The sequence below is a fragment of the Polypterus senegalus genome, chromosome 17, assembly GCF_016835505.1.
Source record: "Polypterus senegalus isolate Bchr_013 chromosome 17, ASM1683550v1, whole genome shotgun sequence".
NCBI lineage: Eukaryota > Metazoa > Chordata > Cladistia > Polypteriformes > Polypteridae > Polypterus > Polypterus senegalus.
The window spans coordinates 14,799,804-14,825,236 of NC_053170.1; the positions used below are offsets into that span (position 1 = coordinate 14,799,804).

At 39.3% G+C, this 25,433-nt stretch overlaps 1 long non-coding RNA gene across 2 annotated transcripts; it reads left to right on the forward strand.

The window, feature by feature from the left end:
* The first annotated feature begins 398 nt into the window (after window positions 1–398).
* LOC120517654 lies at window positions 399–24,516 on the forward strand. Of its 2 annotated transcripts, none has more exons than XR_005631074.1 (3): window positions 399–620; window positions 11,854–11,962; window positions 24,299–24,516. It is a non-coding gene; the product is annotated as an uncharacterized LOC120517654 (long non-coding RNA). The 2 variants fall into 2 exon arrangements; XR_005631073.1 differs by lacking the exon at window positions 24,299–24,516 and adding an exon at window positions 19,384–19,797.
* The last annotated feature ends 917 nt before the right edge of the window (window positions 24,517–25,433 follow it).

Genomic DNA, 25,433 nt, shown 5'->3' on the forward strand with positions numbered 1-25,433 from the left:
ACAATGGGTGGGGTCGGCTGTAAAGGAGGAAAGTGAAGAAGATTGATAGACATCTAGCCAATAACCAAACAACAATTCAAAATCGACAGTTGCATTACCCAATGTGTTCCCAGTGAGACGACTGTGACGTAATAATTAGTGACGGTAAATTCAACCTATCAAAAAGGCAGGGTGAATTGTTTTTTTTTCTTCCTTGCATCCTGTTGGATATGTTAAAATGATCATTAGTAACATACTGATGATTGACGGGCTGTTTTCGACATTGAGAGGCGGGTCAAGTTAGAAGAAACTGAGAGCTTCCTCTAGCCGACTCGGAATGATAGGCAGTGCAAGTTACCCAATGAGTTTGTTTTTTTCTAGTGGGCGGGGTTCTTTTTAAAACTGATTGACAACGCCGTCTACGAAGAAGACCGCGGCAAAATGTGTTAACGCCGAATTTGTGGTCTTTAGTTGGATTTAGTTAGCGTCATGGAGGAAAGGGGTTTTATCTCACTTTCTTGTCAAAGCACACAATTTATGTCACGACAATGAAAAAAGAAAGAAAAATATATTTATTGCGCGTTCAAGTGAACTATAAAAACAGGACGTTATTTGAGGATGTCAACGATATAGTTGGTGGGGTAAATATGCTTAGTTATTTTTATTTCTTGCATTTCTGTGGTGTTTATTCGCTTTTGCTGTTTCTTTTCCCGAAAGTGCCTTAAGCCTTCGGAAAAGCGCAACAGCTTTACAGAAAACCCATTTACAACTACTTGGTATAAATAAGGAATTGTTGCAGCTAAATGGGATGTTTATTGTGTATCTATCCATGGTTTCACGGATCGAAACTTAAAAGTTTCTCGTTTTAAAGTTTCCTTGACTTGTCCACAGAAAGGGCTGTTTGAATTTTAGGTTTTATTTGGATATCTTGTGCTAACATTTTCATTTGTTGCATCACAATACACACACACACGTTTCTGTTACGTTTTAAACGTACTTTACACATTCAGAGGCCAGTACGTACAGGTATACAGTAATTTAAAATAAAACGCATACAACAAACATTAAACACCACGAACTCGCAGTTTGCATATGTAAATATTTATCTGTTCTATAAACTTTCATTTTAAGCAGGTCCTTATTTGTTTCCAGTTGGTAAATTTTGATGACATATCTGGAGTCTCTGAAACTTCAAAAAGTTGTAGACTTCTAGATTGATTGGGTCCTTAATTGTGTTACCTGTAACTAAGTTTGGTTGAAATCTAAGACCTCAATATAAATCCTCAGTGCTAACGTTTGCAGCGCACCACCTATAGAATGTATTTTGTAATGCATGTGGTATTAAAATGCACTGCATTTGTCATTCCAACAGGTGGCACATTGCAAACGTTTCTAATAGTACAGTAGTACTATAAATGTTTGATGTGCCACCTGTTGGAATGACATGCAGTGCATTTTATTTCTATAGAGTAGCTGTACTACCCATTTAAGTTAAATCTGCTAATGTTTTAGTGCAGGGGTTCTCGAAGTTGGGCCTGGGGGCCAACTGTGGCTTCAGATTTTTGTTTCAACCAGATTCATAATCAGTAACCACAATTAATGCCCTAGATCTAATATCATCTAATTAGCTGGTATTTTTTTCTCTTGTTCTACATTTAGAAAAGCACAGAGGTATGATTTTTACATGTATAAGCCATTCAGAAATATTTCTGTTTTTGCTATAGATTTAAATGTTTAACTTTCTTAGTTGATTTCATTATCTTTTCCCCTTTCTCTGGGTAGGTCGGCTCTCCAGAAGGCACCTTTTATCGTATCTTAATAAAGACAATTAAAAACGCAGAGCAGACACCCAGGCAAACAACACTGAATCATGAAAGGCTGCAACTACTTCAGTGTCAGACCCAGTAGATAATAAATAAAGGATTAATTAAACAATTAGAACATCTTGAAAAGTGGAATGAGACTCAACATGAAAATATTGTTAAAAAGAGAAAAATGCATTATTCCTATATAACTGATTAGTAAATTTTATTTTTTATTTTTTTTTTTCCAAACTTAGTTTTCTAATTTCTCATATATTGTTTCTAAAACACAATTTTGGAAATAACAGTTCACTTAATTAGTGCAGGAGTCCAACTAAAAACAGAAGCTGGTTTAAACAAAAACCTGCAGCCACAGGGGGTTCCCCAGGACCGAATATGAGAGCCCCTGTTTTAGATCATACATATTTCTCTTGTTATATGCAATTTGGTGTATGATTAGTAAAAGCAGTGTTAACGTTTGTGATGTTCCATCTTTTGGAAAGACAGCAACCAGATGGGGACACAGATACACAGACACTACTTAATCCTTTTTATTAAGGTTAATGTAATGCTCCATCTGTTGGAATGATAGAAATATAACAACCAGATTGATATATAGGCACTTATCCTTTTGTTAAGGTTTATGTTTGTGATGCTCCATCTGTTGAAATGATAGCAACATAACAACCAGATTGATACCCAGACACTTATCCTTTTATTAGCCATGGTACCTGTCAAAGAATAATTTAAAAATATTTATTATCTCTTGCACTACATGTACCTCCAGTGCCTTTTCTCAATATCTGTATGTATCAGAGCAGCCTCAGTTCTTCGTGGCATGGATTCCACAAGATGTTGGAGACATGACTCTTGCGATTCTGCGGCATGTTCACATAATTGCCTCACACAATTTCTGGAGATTTGTCAGCTGCACATTCATGCTCCTGTCCTACCACGCGCCAAAGTTGTTCTATTGGATATTGGGTTCCATGCCTCAAAGAAATGAGGCTCTTTTGAGAGCAAAAGGAGGCCCTACAATGTATAGGGGTCCTCATAATTTGCTCAGTGTGTGTAAGACATATTTCCCCCTCTCCAGTTACCATGATTATTGAGTACAGGTACCTTGCCTTGAAACGTTTGTATTCCTTACCTGATTCTAATTTCTTTCAGATTGTTTCCTGTATGTATTTTTTGACAAAATAAGTTAGGGTTGCAGGGGCATTTGGACACAAGGCAGGATCTTGAGTGGTAGTTCAGTCCTGGGAGCTGCTGGGTTTTTTTTGTTCCAACCATTTTACCTCAAAGTAATTTCATTTTTTAGTTCACTTATCTTTTTCATTTTTTCTGCATTTCATATAAGGAGAAAGTATTGTTTTCATAAAAAAATGGACTTAGTTATGGCACCACAGTTGATGTGAATTCATTTGGTTTAATATAAAACATAACCTTACAGGATAGGTTCAGTATTAGTCTGTCAAAGTTATTTCTTTACAAACATGGTGTATATACAGTTGCCAGACAAAATTGTGTTAGAAAATTAGGCGTTTTCTATAAATTACTAAGAAAATCTTGCCTGCATGTTGCTTTGCACAAAGAGCAAATGGCGCACCACTGGAAAATAATAGCTAGAAAAGTTATCGAATATGTCCAAGACAGTTGTCAAACATTGATCTGTGTCTTGCAATTACACACATGTTGTAAAATACTACATACATGTCATTGTTGACCAAAAAGACATCAATATTATGAGATTCAGCCATTTAAAAAAAATGCACACCACCTCTGCGTTTGCTTTCTTCCTTAATAATCTTATACTCCCTATGGAAGAAATTACATTTGGAAATATATGAAAAAGAGAAAGAAACTTGATCCTCAACTAGGACCTCTTTGAGCCAGGTATCAAAGGGGAAATTTAGGTTAAACAGAACAAGCCTGAGCAATATAGAAATACAGTAACAGTGCACTACACGATAACATGCACTGAATCCGCTTGACTTGAGCATTCCTAGTTTTCGTCCTCTTTCTCTGTGCGTTTACCATTCGTTTGCTCAGAGGTTGATGCGCCTGCTGCTTCCTGAGCAGCTCTTGTTTTTTCCACCTTTGCGGCCTGCTTCTTCTCTTCTTTCGTCGGCATCTTTTCATGTTAAAACTGATTAAGTCAGTGTATGTGTTGCAATCACTTAGTACATTTTCTTTAATTTTTCACTCAAGCTGGCACTTAAGTCTTCAATCTGCCTAAAGAATGATTTGAGATATGAAGAGGTAAGGGAAGTGATGGCGAAGGTGGTAGGGAATGAGAACGGCTGCTGCTGAGAGTTGATTCCACAATGAAATAAAAATAAAAAGAGGAATAACCTTGGAGGTCAATCATCACCCCGAAAGCGGATAGTAGACGTCACATAGTATATGTATACCAAATTTCAGGTCAATAGTTCAAACAGTTTGCGAGCTACAGATGATTTAAAATCCTGGACAGAAAAACAAACAGCCACGGTAGAGTATTATGTATAAAGATATAATCTTTATCTATGGTTGCTGCATAAATGAGCAAAGTTTTATATGTCCACTAATGTAAAAAAAGAACATTTTATGGGACATATAGTACCTACTTTTTTCACAATTGTATATACCCATAGAGAATTTTAGAAGTACACAAAGTACAGCTTGAACAGACTACAGGCTAGCATTATGGCTCCCAAGGGCGTGTACATCTTATCTTTAAACTTAAACATGCATGCCTTATATATATATATATATATATTTTTTTTTTTTTTCTTTTTATACAACTAGGGGGCTTCGCTCATTTTTGTTTTTCCGAATACACACTTTTAAGATTTTTTTTTTCTTTGAATTGTTGCTATTTCATTAGTTTCACTTTTATTTCAGAACTTCTGTAAAAACAATATTTGGAATCTTTTGAGTCCCAACGTGCTGAATCTTTTTAATGAGGTCTGTGAGACGTGTTTAATGGCTTTGTACCATAATTCAGGATAGGTTTCTTTATTTGGAATTTCAGCTCAGACAAAACGATCTTCATCATCAGCAGTTAATCATTTTTTTTGCAAAGTAACCAATAAATGCATGTGAGGTAAACTCCGTTTTTGAAATTCTCTTGACTTAAACTTCAAAGCCTTACACTATTTACATACTTCTGACATATCACCTGTGTCCATATATTCGATCTCTATTCGCCTTTTCGTTATTTCTCCAAGTAATAATTTCTCTTTTTTTGCGCTAATGCGATCTTTACTTTCTTTGTTCTGACCCTGTCGTTGTTTTCTCCTTTCATATTCTGTATCTTGTTCTGCATGTGTTTCTACAAGACTTTTGAATTCCAGTTTTCATTATCTCTTATCTGCTCTGCATGTGTTTGCCCCTCTTGTTTTTTAACCTCTTTATGACGTTTTACCTTATTTTCTACCTTTTTTATTTCTGACCTCTCTTTATCCTGCTTTATTTTAATGACACCTGGTCCGTGGTGATTATTTCCCCTTTTTCGAGTAATAATTTCCATTTGTTTGTGCTACTACGATCTTTAATTTTTTTTAATACTTTCTAATTTTCCTACTTTCATATTCTTTAACTTTCTCCACATGTGTATCACGGCAACTTTTTTTTTGAGCCTTTCGAATTCCACTGCTTTCATAATCTCTAACCTGCTCTGCATGTGTATAGCGCCAATGTCCAGATTGGACGTGCTTCTTATTCAGTTTCACTGGCTGATAATTACTTTCCTTATTTTCTGAATTTGCACCTAGATTATTCTTTTTCTGGGCGGCACGGTGGCGCTGTGGTAGCGCTGCTGCCTCTCAGTTAGGAGACCCATGTTCGATTCCCGGGTCCTCCCTGCGTGGAGTTTGCATGTTCTCCCCGTGTCTGCGTGGGTTTCCTCCCACAGTCCAAAAACATGCTGGTTAGGTGGATTGGCAATTCTAAATTGGCCTTGGTGTGTTTGTGTGTGTCCTGTGGTGGGTTGGCACCCTGCCCGGGATTGGTTCCTGCCTTGTGCTCTGTGTTGGCTGGGATTGGCTCCAGCAGACCCCCGTGACCCTGTGTTTGGATTCAGCGGGTTGGAAAAAATGAATGGATTATTCTTTTTCTTTTTTGTCTCTCCAACGCTTTTGAGTCTCTTTTCTCCGTCCTGCTTTCTTCTCCGCTTAGTCATCTACGTTTCATTTATAATGTATTGTCCTTATACGCTTTATATGCGCTGAGAGCCCTGGACCTGTGTGTGTTGTTGCCCGTGTTCTTATTTATTTGTAACTAGGACGTGTCTTGCTAGAATCTCATGTTCTACGTCAACGCGAGACGCTCTTGGGTCAATCTCTTGGCACTAAGTCTCATGTTTAAGGTCCCCGCGAGACGCTCCGTGGCCAATCTCTTTAGTCTCACAGGTCTTTTAAGTGTCTTCTGTGATCATAACGTGAAGATCACGTCTCGTCACCCTGCTGTTTCTCTCCAGGATTTTTTTTTATAATAGAGAGAAATGAAACACAGTGACACACATGCATACAGTATATAGAGTTTGTGAACACACTTATGCACGTCTAAACCCTTATTAATTCAGGAGTTAAGATGAAGGACAACATAAAAATGGGCACTCAACATCAGGCCACACACCCTTTCCCTAAAGCGACCTTTCCATTGGTTGAACATGAAATCCACCTTTTGGTAGAGGTAGGGGAAGTGACGGAGAAAGTGATAGGGATGAGAATGCTGCCCTACTAGCCACTGGCGAGAGCTGGTTCTACAATAAAATAAAAAGCGGAATATCCTTGGAGGTCAATCATCACCCCGAAAGCGGATAGTAGACGTCACGTAATATATGTGTACCAAATTTCAGGTCAATAGTTCAAACGGTTTGTGAGCTACAGGTGATTTAAAATCCTGGACAGACAAACGGACAACCATGGTATATAAGAAGATTATAACAAGCAACATCAACAACCCACCTAAAACATACACAAGAGTTAAACAAAGAAAGACTTCCAAACTTGGCTAATTATAGAACGGTCCCAGTGAGGCATTATAAAGGCATATTGCCACTACGGTGTAAAGGAGCCCGAGTAGTGTTTCTTGACACACTACTGCTGTATAATGTGTTGCCTAAATGTACCTCATGATAGTGTGTCACAGAGAGGATGTACAACATTGTTCATAATGGCCATCAGTTTTGTCTTCATTATCTCCTCTGCTACTACCTCCAGGGGGGTTTAAGTTTGCCTCTTAACTGAGCCTGCCTCCTTTGATGGGCTGACCAGTTCATCTTGCCTGTGCTGTGGACCCTACCAAGTACATGTAGCTAATGCACCACGTCCACCTGAACAGTGCCCGGACGTGGCAGCTCTTTGGTGCTGCTAAAATCAGTCACCACTTTCTTGGTTTTTGTTAATGTTGAGTTGCAGGTTATGCTCTTTCCACAAAGAAACAAAAAGTTCTCCACCTGACTCCTATTCTCTGTTTCAGCCTCCCAGTCAATACACACCCCTTTAGAAGAGAATTTCTGCATGTTGGATGACCAGGCATTATATGTAAAGTTTGTGGTATACAGCAGGACCAGAAAAGAAGACAGGACTGTTCCTTGTGGTGCTCCAGTGTCGCTCACATCTGCATCAGAGACACAGTCCTCGACCCTCATAAACTGCAGTCTGCAGGACAGATAGTCCACCGTCTAGGACGCTATTGGCTCAGGATATTTTTTTTTTTCTGTATACAAAAGCCTGTGTGCTTACGGGTGCTTCCTTATTATTGTTGCGTAGCTGAAACTTCTACAGGGCTTTGGGCTTGTTGAGCAACATTGTTAACATATGCAGTGTTGCGTTATGTAGGATGAAGTTCTGTTTGTTCTAGTTTGTTACGTATGCAGTCTCTGGCATATTTATTGTAAGTTGAAAATGCCGTGGGTTTTATTAGTATTATAATCATGTGTCACTGCCTCTGCAAAACTTGTTCTGGCACTGCTCCTCTTCAGAAAGCAACAGCTTACCCAAATGAGCGAAAGGTAACTCCTCTGCTCAACTGAGCAACGTGCCTCTGAATTCTAACCGCAGCTGCACGGATCATATTATGCAATGACAGACTTTCTCACTCAGCCTTTGTATGAGTAAGTGTGTCCTACTGGTGTCCCATTCAGGGTTGTTTCCCACCTTGTATACAACGCTGCCAGGATAGACATCAGTGTTTCCCTACTCTAAACTGGAAATTTAGCACCTAATGGCGTCCCCCAGTATTGACATTTTTTTTTTTTTTGCTATAGAGCAGGGGTTTCAACCTTGGTCCTTAGCACTCCCCTGTGGATTTCATGTCAGCTTGTTTTTTTTATTAAAGTCAGTTCCTTTTTCTTTTCTTAATGGGGTAGTGGACTTTTGACACCAGTCTGCAGTCAGAGATAGGTTCAGTTTTTTTTTTTTTTTTGCAAGGAACCTGTCAGAGGGTGAGGAGTATCTCCATAGATTACGCATTGGAGGATTTTCTGTTATTCTTCTTAGTGACGGTGGACACAAGACTGACTGATGACCCACTGTTAGTTCCACCTAACCCTGCTCAGTATTCATTCACTGCTGCTTTGGCACACAACATTCTGAAATTCACCAAATCCAGTACGGGTAAAGTCTCAGGAGACCATCACCTGTTTCTGGCAGCAGTGTATGCAAAGCAAGAACCAAGTCTGTTATTCTGTTGTAGAGTCTGCTTACTCATACTAGGTTACGGAACTGCCAAATAACCTAACACACATGCATGTCTTGGGTGCAAGTGGTAAATCAGAGTATCAGGAGTAAAGCCTACTCAATGTTGTGTGAGGGGGCTCCCATTAAACCTAAATTGTAAATCTGAAAGAATGTGTGAGGAAAAAAAATACATGGATATATGGAGAACCTGCAACTCTACATTGTTGCATCATGACAATTTCATTCTAAGATGCTGGATCCATGAGACAGAAGGATTCACTATCTTGCCACCCAAAATATAAACCTATAAATCAAATACAATGAGGTGTAGATAACCAACCTTGTCTGTTTGAGAATTCCTAAGCTTTTGCCTACATTTGTAAGTGAAGTCACATTTTTATGTTGTTTTCAGAATGCAAAGCTAAGTCAGATAATTCTTTGGAGGTGAGAAGTATTAGGAAATATGACTTCTGTTTAATACATTCATTAAAATGAAAATGTACTTGCCGGCCAAGGTTGGAAAGTAACTGATGAAACAATGAGCAGAGGGGGGAAAAAAGGCATGTGCACAGTTCTCATTATCAGCATTAGAGGGCGCTCACAAACCTACAAACCCAGCCAGCCTCGGGGATTTGAATGGTGTAAAGGGTGTTTCTCCTTTTTATCGCAATTTTTATTACATTTTGTAAAAGCTGCGGCAGCACTGATAAAGCATACATGCATGAGCAAAATTAGGCACATTATTGTGCAAAGGCAAAAGGAAACAAAATAGGATGAGCGTTCTTCAGGCTGAAAAATCAGAGGGGCAGCCTAATGATTGGTCTGTGTGGTGTTAGCACATTCTCCTCATGCTTGTGTTGATGATTCTGTGTTCTGCACATTTCCTCCCACACCTCAAAGCCATGAAGGTAAGGACAAATGGCAAGTTTTTTTTATTATTTTATTATTTTATTGATTTTATTGTAATCATTCCATACAAATAGATCAAATTTTACAAAAAATAGGGTTGAAAACAAATCAACCCCCACCCCTGAGAAAGATAACATGGCCAACAAAGTAAAACTTGAAACTTGTAAAAATACATAAACTGATGAGTTTAATAGGCGGATAAAGATAAATGGAGAAGAAAAAGAAATGGGAAGAGAATTACTTCCTCAGTGCTTTAAGAGCTTATTCTAAAATATTATTGATTAGATCCTGCCAGGTTTTGAAAATGTTCTACACAGATCCTCTAACTGAGAATTTAATTTTTTACAATTCAAATAGTATAAAACATCAGTTACCGACTGACTTACAAGAGGAGAGTTAGGATTCTTCCAGTTCAGCAAAATTAGCCTGCGTGCCAATATTGTAGTACTGTAAAGGCAATCACAGTTTGTTCGTCCTTCTCCACTTTTAGCCCATCTGGAAGAACACCAAACACAGCTGTTAATGGGTCAGGAGGGATTGTGACACCAAGGCTGTCTGAAAGGCACTTAAAAATTTTGGTCCAGAATGATGTTAATTTGGTGCAGGCCCAAAACATGTGACCCAGTGAGGCTGGGACTTGATTGCAGCATTTGCAAGCTGGATCTTGCCCTTTTGGACAGTTTTAAGCGAGACAGATGTGCTCGATATATAATTTTGAGTTAAATAATTGTATGCTTTGCGCATATGAAGCTCGAGTGAATTCTCTGCATTGCTACCTCCCACTCCTTTTCTGATATGTTGAATGAGATAATAAATAAAGCATACATGAATGAGCAAAATTAGGCACATTATTGTGCAAAGGCAAAAGGAAACAAAATAGGATGAGCTTTCTTCAGGCTGAAAAATCAGAGGGGCAGCCTAATGATTGGTCTGTGTGGTGTTAGCACATTTTTCCCCACGCTTGTGTTGATGATTCTGTGCTCTGCAGATTTCCTCCCACACCTCAAAGCTAAGGACAAATGGCAAGTTTCAATCGAGCAGAGTCAGTCATTTCCAACCCGCTATATCCTAACACAGGGTCACGGGGGTATGCTGGAGCCAATCCCAACCAACACAGGGCGCAAGGCAGGAACAAGTCCCGGCCAGAGTGCCAGCCCACTGCACACACACGGGACAATTTAGGATCATCAATCTACCTAACCTGCATGTCTTTGGACTGTGAGAGGAAGCCCACACGGACACGGGGAGAACAAGCAAACTCCATGCAGGGAGGACTTGGGAAGCGAACCCAGATCTCCTTACTACGAGGCAGCAGCGCTACCCACTGCGCCACCGTGCTGCCCATCGAGTAGAGTGAATGTGACAAATGTCTTTAGTCTGTTGGGATATGCACTAATTTCCCATGACCCCCATTTTGATAGGTAGGGACAGAAAATGGATGGATGGAGAGACTTTCCCACCCCTTTCATGCTTAAAACAATCTTTTTATAAAATGAAAACCTGAGGTATGAAAATAGTTTAAACAAGCAAGGCAGGGATAATTCAAAATGGCTAACAAGAGAATAATCAAGACAACAAGGGGTCATTACAAAAATTGGAAACTTTACCAAAAACCAGAAGTCAAAACAAACACAAAAATTGGTATAAAGCGTGGGCTGAAAACATTAAAAAAAATTCAAACAAAAAAAAAAACTCCAAAAACAAAATACCAGGAGGACTACGTTTTCCTAAGCTAAACAAACTGGTCTTTCCTATATTTGAAACAACAAAGTTCAGACACTGATGTGTCCATGGCTTGGCCTTTCAAAGTTTACCACCACACCCCCTCACAACATAAGAATGTAACTAAATAATGTCAAAAGCAAAATCCTAAAGAAATAGTAAAAAATGATTTTATTTAACTTCTGACAATCTAATAATCAGAAGAACACAGCACTGTGGGTTTACTTTTATAAGCAATGCAAAAATTGTTTTCTCATCTTTTAATAGACATGTCTGTTTTTTTACTTTCTCGTATAAGAGGTATGGGGAAAGTATTGTAATCGCCCAAAAATTCAATCTTGAGATTTGGATGAATCTCGATGTTTTAGACCTCCCTGAGTCTGAAAATTCCATTTTTGGAATTGTGTGTGTGTATAAACATGATAACTTGAGTACACGTTCACTTAGGTCAACCAAATTTTGCATACAAGTATTAGGTACAAAGCGTAGATTTCTATCAACTTTTAAGCTATTTCTGCTAACCGGAAGTGGTACTTTTTTATTCATGCAGCTGCAGAGTCCGATTTATTCAAGTTTACTTTTAGAATAATTGTTCAATATATTATTAATTTGATTTGATTCATTGTTGATGGTTCTTTAATGTACATAATATAAAAATATAATCATTGTCTTGAAGTTTACTCCTCAAATATCCATCCCCAAATCTGAGTATAAAAGAAAGTTGAGAGGAGAGCACTCACGATTTTTTTTTTTAAACTTTGACTTTCTTGCAGAGCGGACTCCCCACATTATATCCTGGTAGTGCTGACTAATAAAGAGCTGAGACCAGTGAACAATGATGAGGAAGACTGAGCTGAAATAACTTCACCTGGACCCAAATAAGTAAGCAACTGATTGCTTAAATGACAAGCATGAATTTAAAATAAATAATAGGATACATCTTAACATGCAAGCTGAGGAGAACATTTATATACCAGTGTATAAAATGCACAATTTAAGTCAATTTTGTCTGACGTGTGAGCAAAGCGTATAAATCAAGTGTATAAGAGCTTAGGAAATTTGACAAGCAAGAGGAGGTCATATAGTCCATCAGCTTGTTTGTTTAGTCAATAGCTAAATTGTCCTAATATCTCATCCAGATACTTCTTAAATGTTGTTGAGGTTTCTTCTTTAACTACATTGGTTAGTAGTTTGTTCCACCTTCACACAACTCTGAGTAAAGAGGTGTATCTGGCTTCAATTCTAAATGCACTTCCCCTTAATTTCCACTGATGTCCTGAAGTTCATGACTCAGTGCTAAGTTGACAGAATTCTGCTGGATCATCTTTATCAATACCCTTGAGAGTTTTGAAGACCTAAAAATGGATATGGAGTCGAGTTCAGAATCTTGAACTAATATCTGCTTAGAGTATTTGTTAAAACAAAAACTACTGTTACTAGATTCCTCCAGGACTGAGACAGGCCTGTACTTGGACTGTTACTTTTTAATTTATATTACTGACGGGTGACACGGTCTCACAGTAGTAGCAGTACTGTCTTGCACCAAGGATACCTGGGTTTGCTCCTCAGGCACTCCTTGTGTGGAGCTGGTATGTTCTCCCTGTGTCCACATGGGTTTCTTCCAAGTGCTCCTGTTTCTTCCCATAGTCCAAAGACAGCATATTGGGTGAATTGCTATTGCTAAATTTGCCTGTGTGTGTTCACCCTGTGATGGACTAGAGCACTATCCAGGTGTTGTTCATGCTTTGCACCAGATAGGCTGTAGCTTCCCTGTGACCCTGCTTAGGATAAATGGGCTTGAAGATGGATGAATGGATTATATAAATGACCTTGATTCTTGTGTATGTAGTAGACTTTTGAAATTCACAAACACTAACATTGAAGACCGAGCAGATACAAAGAAGGTAGCAAAACTAGTTAAAGACTTGTGCAATCTTCAGAACTGGTCAATCACTTGGAAAATGCAGTTTAATTTATAAATGTACAAAGTGTTATACACAGGTGAAAAGAAAAATAATTACAGTAAACCGTAAATATGTGATGGGTGACACTGGCCTACAAGAAGCAACTCTGGAAAAAGATTTAGGGGTTTCAGTTGACACAACATTCTTATAAAGCAACTAAAAAGAAAAATAAAATGCTAGGTTATATTTAAAAAAAAGAAGAAGAGAGCCTCTCACATACTGTATATCCACAAAATGAGGGGCTAAAAGGTGTTCTTAAATAGAGAGACCGCACCAGTACCCAGGGTCAAAGTAGCCAGCATCTGCTACATGGTGCATACAGGTAGGCTGAGAGGCCTGGACCTTTGGAAGTGTGTGCCAGGATTTTGAGGTGTAGTGCTCATAAGAGCCACCAGGAGGTGCTGTTTGGTTTCAGTTGCAAAAACAAAAAAACAAATCAAGGGATGTTCTGTTCTGGCTATAATTGGTCATGGTGCATCTGTGTGCATTTGTGGTCACCAAGCTCCGAAAACAGATACAGCAACACTAGAACATGAGCAAAGACGACCAGCTAAGAGTATGCCCAGAATAAAAGTTTATTTCATACTGTGGTAGGGTAATGGAATTAAACCTTGTTAATCTTGAGCAAAAGAACCAATTGAGGTCTTCAGAATTATGAAATGCATAGATATCCAGCAAATTCTTTTGAGTGTACAGTGAATTACTTGAGGACACCAGTGGAAATTGACGGAAAAGACATATAAAACTGAAGCCAGAGAACAGTTTTAACAACAGAGCGTCATAGAAATATGAAACAAACAACTGAGCCATGCTGTCAAAGGGGAACTTGACAATTTTTAAGAATTATCTGGATGAGCTATCTGGACAGATTATGTATTAGCTAAGCATATGTGCCTGATAGACTAAATAGCCTCCAGAAACATTTTATGTGGTTAACCATGCTAAGGGCATTGAGTAAGTTAGTGCACTTACATAGTACAATGGGGTCCACATTGACTAAAGCGTAGGCGGGCACCATTGACATGAAACACTCTGCATTCTGCAAGATGAGATATGCTTATAGAGGCTAAAGGGATAGACATACTGTACATTAAACATTTTTTTATTATTACTTAAAATTCTAATGACATAAAATACCAAAGAATTGTAAAACAATTCAAAAACATAATTGATCAGCCACCCTCCAAACCCCAGCTAAACCTGCAAAAGAAACAAAAGATGGCAAAAATGAGATGCCTGAACCTGTCGGAGGAGGAAGAGGTAAAAGTGCTTGCCCCCATTTCTCAAGTGGGAGAAGAAGAAACGACAGGAATTAACATGAGGAGTACTTGTCTCCCAGAAAACAGGTACTGTATGAATGTCCCAAGGATTGATCATGTGCGCTTTTGACAGTAGAGGTCTTTGGCCAGCCCCATGGTATAATGTATACGGGAGAGTAAGAGATAATAGATCTGAATATATTGATGATTTGGGTTTTTAGAGGACAGATACTACTTTTTTAATAGAATTACAAGACAAGGAGGAAAGCTTAATTGTATTGGTCAAGCTGTCAATCTGAGGTAACACTTTGTAAGCTTATCTGCATATCGTGTTGCCAAAGGCTTTAAGGTAAAAGAGAGTGAATGAGAAAATTTAAATAAAGGATGGGGCAGGTTGCAGAAGACATGCATTGCATATTTTAGTAACAGATCTTAGCTGGAGTTAAAAAAAGGTGGAAGAGGGAATACCAAAGCTAGAATGTTCTGAGTCCTGAGTCAGGTGAAATGTCACCAAGTGTTACAATTTCACAGTTTAACGAAAGGGAATATCGGGAAACCTCTCAGCTCTAAGTTGCCTCATTCAGTTACCATATCAGAGTGGCTAAACCACAGTCAACTAGAAGAAAATCATGTCCAGCTTGGCTCATTAATTCCAGTGCAACAAGCTACCAGTACAACAGCGCTTTGACCCATGGCTCTGCGTTTACATAAATATGTGCTGATACATTTTAGTTAGGAGTGCAGATGATGATTGTTTAAGAAGGTTTAACTTATTGATCGTGAGTAATGTACTGTGCTTTCAGCCAGCACAGTTGGTCCAATACAATAAAGCAATCATATTGTTTTTCCAATATTCATATACATTTACTTCAGCGCCCCCTAGTCTGTAACACATGTCACATACAGTACCATATTCAAACCTACTCAATCCATTTTAGAGGTACAGAAGGCCTTAGCCACTTACACATGTACTCGCTCACTTGTAGGAACAATTTGAAACCTCCAAATACATTAACAGTCGTATCCTGGAGTTGGGTGATAACACTGCACCAAGATGGAAACCCACTCATACATGGAGCGAACATGCTCACTCCACACTAGGGTTGCGTGGTATACCAGTACTAGAAAAGTACTAAAAAAAAACCCAAATTTAAAATGGTGTGGTACCTGTATTTCGGCTCTCCTCTCAATTCACCACCTCCATACCCACCCCTCAAAAGCTTCATCTTGTTTCCAGACCTGACTGCTAAGCTACCATCATTGACCAATACATGTACACCAAGCTGAAATAAGATCTGGAGTGCTCAGTGACTGAATTATCTGATGGCTAGCAACCCATAGGCTATTATTAGGGAGAACCACTATCTCCTTTACTATCTCTGGTTGGTACACTGCCCCATTTGACCTTTCACTTTCATTGGTAATCCAGAGCTGCAGCATTCACAGTAAAGCAATGGAAAGAGGCACAATGTCAGACTACATCACCTGTCAAGTACAGACAGAAATACAGAAACAATGGCAAAATTAAAGTGGAAAATATTTATTATATATAATAGTGTCACAGTCTTAAACCACTTAATCCGGGTTCAGGTGTCATGGTGGAACTAGACCCTGTCCTGGCAGAAATGACTGTAAGACAGTGCCCACTCATACAGAAATGACACAGGGACCAGTGTAGAGAAGTGAAAGCATAAGAGTGCACGGAAAATGGTGTGAACATGGAAATTTCACACAGTGACCAGATTCTTGAAGTGGCTGCATTGCCTGCTGTGCCACTGTGCTGCTTATACGATGATTAAATTCTATCAGAATCAGAAAATTGGCTGAGGGCTTTAACAGTCCTGTTCATCTTTCTAAGGCAATGAGTGTCCCAAACAGATGGCAGCTTGTTGTCATTAATATTCTGGGCCACCTTCACCACCCCGTACTGTGCTTTACGATGTTGAGCTGAGCAGGTGCTGTACCAGGATGTGGTACATCCAGTGATGATCGACTCCACTGTGCACCTGTAGAGGTTTGTGAGAACAAATGGAGAAATGTGAGCTGTTATTAGATGGCTGAGGAAGCAGACACCGGTGAGCCTTTTTGACAAGGGCTGACATGTGTTGTCCCTGTTTCGGTTCATCATTGATAGTCACTCTAAGAATTCAAGCTTCTCATTCTTCCAACAGTATCCCCTTTGATGCAGATAAAAATGTGGTTCATCTTCTGCTTTCCATTTATGACCAGCTCCTAGTTTTTGCTGAAGTAAAGTCTCAAGCTTTTTTTCCTGGAACCATTGAGTCAATAGGTAGACCTTTTTTTCTGTAATTTATCTTATCTTTATTGGTAATTAGGCCTATGATAGTGGTTTCATTAACAAATATAATGATGGAATTGTGACTGTTTCTGGTCACACAGTCACAGGTGAACATCTTGTTCAGAGTGCTGTTGTCCATTACCACCCAGGCCCATCCTTGGTTATGTCTGCTGCAGACTGTGTAGTGGTTAAGGCTTTGGACTCAACACCTGAGGTTGTGGTTCAAATTATGCTATGGGCACTGTGTGACCAAAAGCAAGTCACCTATCCTGCTTGTGCTCCAATTAGAAAACCAGAAGAAATGTAACTAATTGTATCATAAATGTAAGTTGCTTTGTCAGCCAAATAAATAAATGCTTAAGTGTTAACTATGCAGTCCAGTTAGCTCTATAAATGGCACACTAACTTGATGTTACTGCAACCAAACAGCACCTCCTGGTGGCTCTTATGAGCACTACACCTCAAAATCCTGGCACCCTCTTTCAAAGGTTTGGGCCTACCTGTATGCACCATGCAGCAAATGTTGGGTACTGGTGCTGTGACTCTCTATTTAAGGACACTTCATTTTGTGGATATACTGTACATTATGTGAGAGTCTCTCTTCTTCATAGCCTTCTAACATAGAAGGGTCTGTTGAGAGAAAAGAGGGGTGAATAAAAGGCGTATTATTGCCCATGGTTTTTTTTTTGTGCCCATCCTGAGTTGAAGGTCAGCAGAATTTACACAGTCTGTTACAGAAAAAAAGAGAAGTGCTTTGTTGTGAGTGTGTGTGTGTGTGTGTGAACGTTTTGTCCTGCCCTTTTATTTCTGTGAATATTGAGGGATAAAAAGAAGGAAGTCAAGGATTGTCAGGAAAATTGTGCTGCAGGCAAACCCCCAAATACTAGGCTTTATTATCGTACTCCTTTTGGTGTCTTTATTGAATCACAGACACAATTAAATGAATGTTAAAAGCTGGGTGGGAGAACTCTGTGTGCCCATTTATGAGTGACAGGGCTTGTTGCCATAGAGACAAGGGGCAGCAGAGAGACACAGACTGTGGCGAGATGGTGCCTGGCTAAGATACTGACCAGCAGAAATGCCTTGCAAAAGCCTGACCTTCCCTATTGCCCTGGAAATGGCCCCATCCCTGCATTCGCTTACTTTGAAACAACAGGCCATGTGGAGTAAAGATTTGGGTACAGAAGAAAAAAAATAGGCGATGGCAGGTCATTTTTGTTGCTGGCTCCAGTGAAGGGCATTTCCAATGTGTGTGTGTGTGTGTCCAACATTGCTTCCGGCTGCTCCCGTTACTGGCTCAAATTAGTAGACCATTCCCACCTATGGCTAGATTACTAAAAATCCCTTTTTGCAAAGTGCTGTGAAAGTGCAAGGTGACCAAGGGGGCGACAGGGTTAACAGCTAGCAAAGCTTAGATTTGTAGGTCGTCCCCTAAGGTCTTTAGGCAGCGATCGCTTGTTTGTCAGCCCGCTGGCACCTCTTCCTGTTTTTCAGCTGCCTGCATCAGTCATGTGATGAGGATGCGGCTCCACAGCTAAAGCGGGGGACTTCATTTCCTCCTTTTTTATCCCAGCAAATAATTGACGGGGGCTAAAAATAGACAGCACACTTGCAACCACTAAGATGAAACCCTGAGTTTGAGAACCTGCACATAAGTTTCATTACATGAAACAGTTACTGCTATCACTTTAAGCACTAACTTCACGACTCTGTTGTTCTTTTTACACCAGGGGTGTTGAACTCCAGTCCTGGAGGGCCACAGTGAGTGCAGGTTTTCATTCTGACCCTTTTCCTAATCAGTGACCAGTTTTCACTGCTAATTAAATTCTTTCTCAATTTATTTCATTAGCCCTGTTTTTAAAGATTCAGTCCTCTGAATTGATTGTTTTCTTCATTAAATGACAGCCAAACAGAAATGAGAAACAAGCCAACAGATGATCAGCTAAATTGGGGCTTCAAACTTCAACCAGTTTTACTCCAACTAGATTTTTAATGAAAATCCCATTCATTCTGTTAAGCTTGTTTTTGAGCAACATCAAGATGTTTTGGTGACCTGAGAGATCAACCTTACTGAGATCTTCACCTTTATTTTCAGATATTGTGTGAGGTGAGCTGGTCATGTGGCAGTTCATTTTTTATCTCATTATTGTTTGGCTGCTAATTAAGGAAAAAGAAACAACTAAGGGGGCCTGAGTCAAGTTCATTAAAATTAAGACGAAATAAATTAATTAGCAGCAAAAACTGGTCACTAATTAAGAAGATGGTTAGAATGAAAGCCTGCAGCCACTGCGGCCCTCCAGGACTGAAGTTCGACACCCATGCTGTACGCCCCAGAGCTATCTATCCGGCTCACCCCATACCAGTCGTAGATGTGAGGCCATACTTCTTCCCTGTGCTGGGCTGATAAAGCCCTTTTTTTCAACTTTATCAATAAGGTGGGACCGGAGTGCACAAGATGACAGAACCATGTCCTACTTCTGGTTCATCCCCTGAATGACTCCATACACACAGTCTTTCTTAAACTGCACCTGAATACAAATTCAAAGTGTTTTACAGAAAACATATGACAATTTCTACATTTCTTCCACTGGAAAAATGATAGTTAAAGTGACTCACTTGGGGTCAAACATTTAGGTGAGTTATGGGGATCGAAATGGCAGCCCTTAGCTTTACATCCAATCACCTTTCTCACTAGGCCATTCTAACTGATTCATTTATTCTGTGATTCCCATAAAGAAAATCTCCAGATTAATGTTCTGTACCATTTCTCTTTCTCTGCAGGATACTATATAATTTCTAAAGAACCCCAGTTGGGGTGTGCATGAAGAAGAAGGTGGGCACCTTGATAGGATGACAGTCACTATAAGAGGAGAGAGAGAGAGTAAATTTGCGGTGTGGACGCATGCCATTTTTTTCCCATGATGATACAGGGCAGGTGACTTAGCTGTTGCCTGATCCTTTATGAAGAGAAATACAGACTAAGGGAAGACACGCCAGAGGTGGCACATCTCCAGCCTACTTGAGGACACACGGTCATGTGAAAGAATGTCTGGCAGCATACTGTTCCATAGACAATACAGGCAGCAGAGACATCCACTTGAAGACCTGTGCTCATATTTATCAAATGTCTTAGAATTGAAAATTATGAAGGGAATTAGTTTGTTGGTTCGATACTGTTACTTTAAAATGAGTTCATCAAGAACATGGGGACACAGTTGGAAACTTGTTAAGGGTAAATTTCACACAAACATTAGGAAGATTTTCCAGATTACACAGAGAATCACAGTACTAGGGTGTTGTACCGTGTTAGCCATTATGAATGTAGAGAATGTAGTAATCATTACATCTTGCCTGAAGAAGGGGCCTGAGTTGCCTCGAAAGCTTGCATATTGTAATCTTTTTAGTTAGCCAATAAAAGGTGTCATTTTGCTTGGCTCTTCTCTACAGAGAATCACAGACACTTGGAATAAGTTACCAAGTAGCGTGATAAACAGTAAGACTTTAGGAACTTTCAAAACTTGACTTGATGGTTTTTTAGAAGAATTAAGTGGATAGGACTGGTGAACTTTGTTGGGCTGAATGGCCTGCTCTCGTCTAAATTGTTCTAATGTACTCCTACGAATTGCACTAGAAGTCTGAGTAGGATAAGAATTTGTTGTACACCTGAGTATCACTTAAGAAGTAAGTGCTTCCAGTGTGGAGTATGAGTTCACATTTGAGATTTTTGTGCCATTTACGACCTCTTTTCCTACTCTGAGATGTTTGATAAATATGGGCACTGGACTTTTTTTTTTAGGCATGTAGAGGCCACATAGAGTATTATTGACCTGCTGTCTTCGAAGTTAAGGGAATGCCTCCTCTTACCCTCAAAGTGATTCAGGAGCAGGGGAGTGGACCTAAAAATGCTTTAAGGCCAGAAACAAAATAAGTATAGAGCTGAGAAGAGTTGAAGGCAAACACTTGAGTCAAGCAAGGGTGGAAGAAAGGCCAGAGTTTAGAGAAGAATGACACATTCTTAGTTTGCGATAGGGTAAGTCGACCCACACGGTTGAGCCTAAAGCTCATACACAATGGCCAAAGGGTTAAGAGTTCATTGCAATGTAGACTTATTTTTTCCCCCAGTTCTACTGAACTTTGCACCCTTTGTTTATCCTGTTCTTTCCCTCCATATACCATAACATACAGTGGGATGCAAAAGTTTGGGCAACCTTGTTAATAGTCATTATTTTCCTGTATAAATCGTTGGTTGTTACGATAAAAAATGTCAGTTAAATATATCATATAGGAGACACACACCGTGATATTTGAGAAGTGAAATGAAGTTTATTGGATTTACAGAAAGTGTGCAATAATTGTTCAAGCAAAATCAGGCAGGTGCATAAATTTGGGCACCACAAAAAAGAAATGAAATCATTATTTATTAGATCCACTTTTGCAGAAATTACAGCCTCTAAACGCTTCCTGTAGGTTCCCATGAGAGTCTGCATTGTGGTTGAAGGTATTTTGGACCATTCCTCTTTACAAAACATCTCTAGTTCATTCAGGTTTGATGGCTTCCGAGCATGGACAGCTCTCTTTAACTCACACCGCAGATTTTCAATTATATTCAGGTCTGGGGACTGAGATGGCCATTCCAGAACGTCGTACTTGTTCCTCTGCATGAATGCCTTAGTGGATTTTGAGCAGTGTTTCGGTCGGTCGTCTTGTTGAAAGATCCAGCCCCGGCGCAGCTTCAGCTTTGTCACTGATTCCTGGACATTGGTCTCCAGAATCTGCTGATACTGAGTGAAATCCATGCGTCCCTCAACTTTGACAAGATTCCCAGTCTCTGCACTGGCCACACAGCCCACAGCATGATGGAACCACCACCATATTTTACTGTAGGTAGCAGGTGTTTTTCTTGGAATGCTGTGTTTTTTCCTCCATGCATAACGCCCCTTGTTATGCCCAAATAACTCAATTTTAGTTTCATCAGTCCACAGCACCTTATTCCAAAATGAAGCTGGCTTGTCCAAATGTGCTTGAGCAGACCTCAAGCGGCTCTGTTTGTGCTTCCTCTGCATCACTCTCGCATACAGCATCTCCTTGTGTAAAGTCGCGAATGGTTGAGCGATGCACAGTGACTCCATCTGCTGCAAGATGATGTTGTAGGTCTTTGGTGCTGGTCTGTGGGTTGACTCTGACTGTTCTCACCATTCGTCACTTCTGTCTATCCGAAATCTTTCTTGGTCTGCCACTTCGAGCCTTAACTTGAACTGAGCCTGTGGTCTTCCATTTCCTCAATATGTTCCTAACTGTGGAAACAGACAGCTTAAATCTCTGGGACAGCTTTCTGTATCCTTCCCCTAAACCATGATGGTGAACAATCTTTGTCTTCAGGTCATTTGAGAGTTGTTTTGTGACCCCCATGTTGCTACTCTTCAGAGAAAATTAAAGGGAGGGAAACTTACAATGGACCCCCTTAAATACTCTTTCTCATTATAGGATTCACCTGTGTATGTAGGTCAGGGGTCACTGAGCTTACCAAGCCAATTTGAGTTCCAATAATTAGTTCTAAAAGTTTTGGAATCAATAAAATGACAACGGTGCCCAAATTTATGCACCTGCCTGATTTTGTTTGAACAATTATCGCACACTTTCTGTAAATCCAATAAACTTCATTTCACTTCTCAAATATCACTGTGTGTGTCTCCTATATGATATATTTAACTGACATTTTTTATCGTAACAACCGAAGATTTATACAGGAAAATAATGACCATTAACAAGGTTGCCCAAACTTTTGCATCCCACTGTATATATGTAGGGGATGCATTGTGACCAAGTCAAAATTTTGACTTTGAATATTCACGTTTCAGAGAGCATAGTTTCAGAGTGCCGTCTGGATAACTCAAAATGGAATCATTCAAACTCCTCCATCCGTATTAAACCTGGCACGGTTAGCAGCATTGCAAGATACTGTATTAGAAGCCTTTGAACCAGTTGACTGGCTTATATGTTAGTAATTTTGCAGACATTTCTGTTTTAACCACAGCACACTTGGGGAGGGAGAATATACACAAGTCTTCCATTTTATTTAATATGTTCAAATGTTATGGTACTGTTTTTTATGTCTTGACTTGCCTGATGTTATACAGGGGAAAGGATGGCAGCACCTCCATTACCTTCCTTCCCAGCTTTATTACTTTGTTTCACACTTCATCTCTGAAGAATAAATGCCCATAAGACACTGCTTCACATTTAAATTGCTATATAGAAGCTCCTGGTTGATGACCTGTACCATTTTTGCTTAACATAAGATGGAAAATGAAGTGGAAAGAGGAATGATGATACATTTATAAGGCATATAAACCAAAATCTGAAACTCCTAACTGTCATTTAATGGGCTGCAGGAATGAATGTGACTATCAGTTTATTACTAAGATTCATGGTGTAACCTGAGAAATTTCATATCGTATCTGTGACATAGTAGTATATTTACAAAAAGAGTATCTTTATTAGAAAGGCAATTTTTGTCATAGAGCAGATTAATAAACCAGAAGAACATAAGAAATGTGACAGTTGAGGAGAGACCATCAGCCTTCAAGCCCATTTGTTTAGATAATAGCTAAGCCGCACCAATATCTCATCCAGATTCTTCTTAAAGTTTGTCAAGGTTTCTGCTTTGAGACCAAGTTTTTAATTATTGAATTGCTGACAGACATGTAAATTCCCTGCCATTGAGCATGACACATACTAAGCTAACCGTGGGAATAGGAAAGTGTCCTTTGGCTGTGGTCAGGTCTGCCTCTGTTATGGAGTCCCTGCTGCCCAGGAAGCTGCCATTCATTTTGCAGATGGAGTTTCTTTACTCAGGTGGGCTCTTGAGGTTGGTGGGGTTTTGCATTATGTACAGTAGATGTGGGACTGTTGCAAATGGAGCACCAATGTTTTTTGTCAGAGAAATCTTCCTAAAAGAGTGAAGTAACATTTGCTTATACTGTGTCTAAAGAATAATCAGAAATTAATCTTTATAGATGTACATACAGTATATGGGTGACATCTTATTTGTTTATAAGATCAGGACAAATTAAAGTTGTTTGCACTTGTTTTTATCTTGCCACAAAGATGGGCAAAGTGACTCTCAGTTCGAGTGAACCAGCAGCACTCTGGTTTACAGTCCAGCGCACCACTACACCATACTGTCTGTTTTTAAAAATAAAGTTGTGTTTTGGAAAACGTGTTTGAAAAAGCATCTATAGTCATGGAGCACTGGGGGTGACATCATTAGAAGAGACAATACCCTTAAATAACTCGGGAAAGGGAAGAGAAAGTAATTATTAGGAAATCGGAAGCATTCTATCGCAATATAGCAAATGTCAAATGTCAGCACCAGTTTAGAGTCCCTTATGTTTTTTGTTTTTTTTAGCTGATGCCTTTGACAAAGTAGATGACAAATCACAAGTGCAATGTTCTGCAGTCGGAACATTGACAGGTATAGAGTCTCTCTCAGGGTCATACTGCAAGTGAGTGTTGAAGACTGAATTGGAGGCCTGGTGTTCTACAGTCCAATGATTTAGCTACCATTGATTTGCACTGTTTGGGCCAGTGACTGTCAGCATCAGTTTATTTTACTGACAGTTTTAGGAACACATACCAAGATGGCAACATTATGTCACATTTTCTCTTACCCATTTAATCTGGTTCATTATCGCAGGGGAGTTGGAGCCTATTGGATAATATCATGGACAAACGAGAAACCAGCTCTGGAGCACCAGCCTTTCGCTGGGTATGCCAACTCACAGCCACATTACGGAACTGCCAGATTAACCTGATCTGCCAATGGGATTGGCTCCACCAAACCCGTTTACCTTAATCTGAATTAAGTGACTCTGAGAAGGTTTTTGAGAGGCAAACTGGATTATAAGGAGGAAAATCCACACATGCTGAATTTAGGATATTTTAATATAATAATAATAAAAAATAATAAAATATATTTGAAAGTAGTGGCAGATTTGAGAAAATAATGTTTTTGTTTTGTTTATACTTTATGGTCATGATAGAAGCATTATGATTGTTATCATTTTGGAGTGCTGGGCTGCTGGAAGGCAAGTGGTGCACATCATTTGTTACATCACAGTAGCCATTATTATTATTCTAGATCACCTTGCTGTTAGGGAGATGTCCAAACCTTGAAAAATAAAGACTTTATTAGAGACTCCTGTTTTTAAGCAATTGTAATTTTTATATTTTAGCTTCATCTTGGAATTTGGTTAATTCTTTCGATTTTGGTGGTCTCTCACAAACTTTAGTTTCTTATCTTTGTTTTTTTTTTGTATATCCGATGATGGCAATGTCAGACTATCCCTTAGTAACAGCCTCAATGTTCTTCAGTTTAAAAAATTGGTCCATCTGGACTTTAAAGGAACGTTCTATATTGTTATGACAACTATATTATTATACAGCAGCCCAGTGTTAGGGTCACAGATTTATCATCTTGGATTTGAATTCCACATCCAGCCACTTTCCATGTTCTTGCAATTTTCTTTGTTAGATTTGTATCTTAAAGAGTATAAGTGGCATATGATCAGTCATTGATCGGAACCATCACTGGTGCATCATTGGGTTAGTCTTGCTATCTTGGTAATCCAGCATCCTGGGTTCAAGTTTCATGTTCTGTTTCCCTCAGTGTGAAGTGTTAATATTTTTCTCCACCGGTTAACTGTTGATTGTTTTTGATGTCTTTGTTACTACCAGCCTGTCCCGTCCACTAAAAGCCTGCAGGCCTTGAGGGTGCATTGCAGATTGAAATAATGCACATACTCACAAAGACATGGGGGCAGTTTAGAATC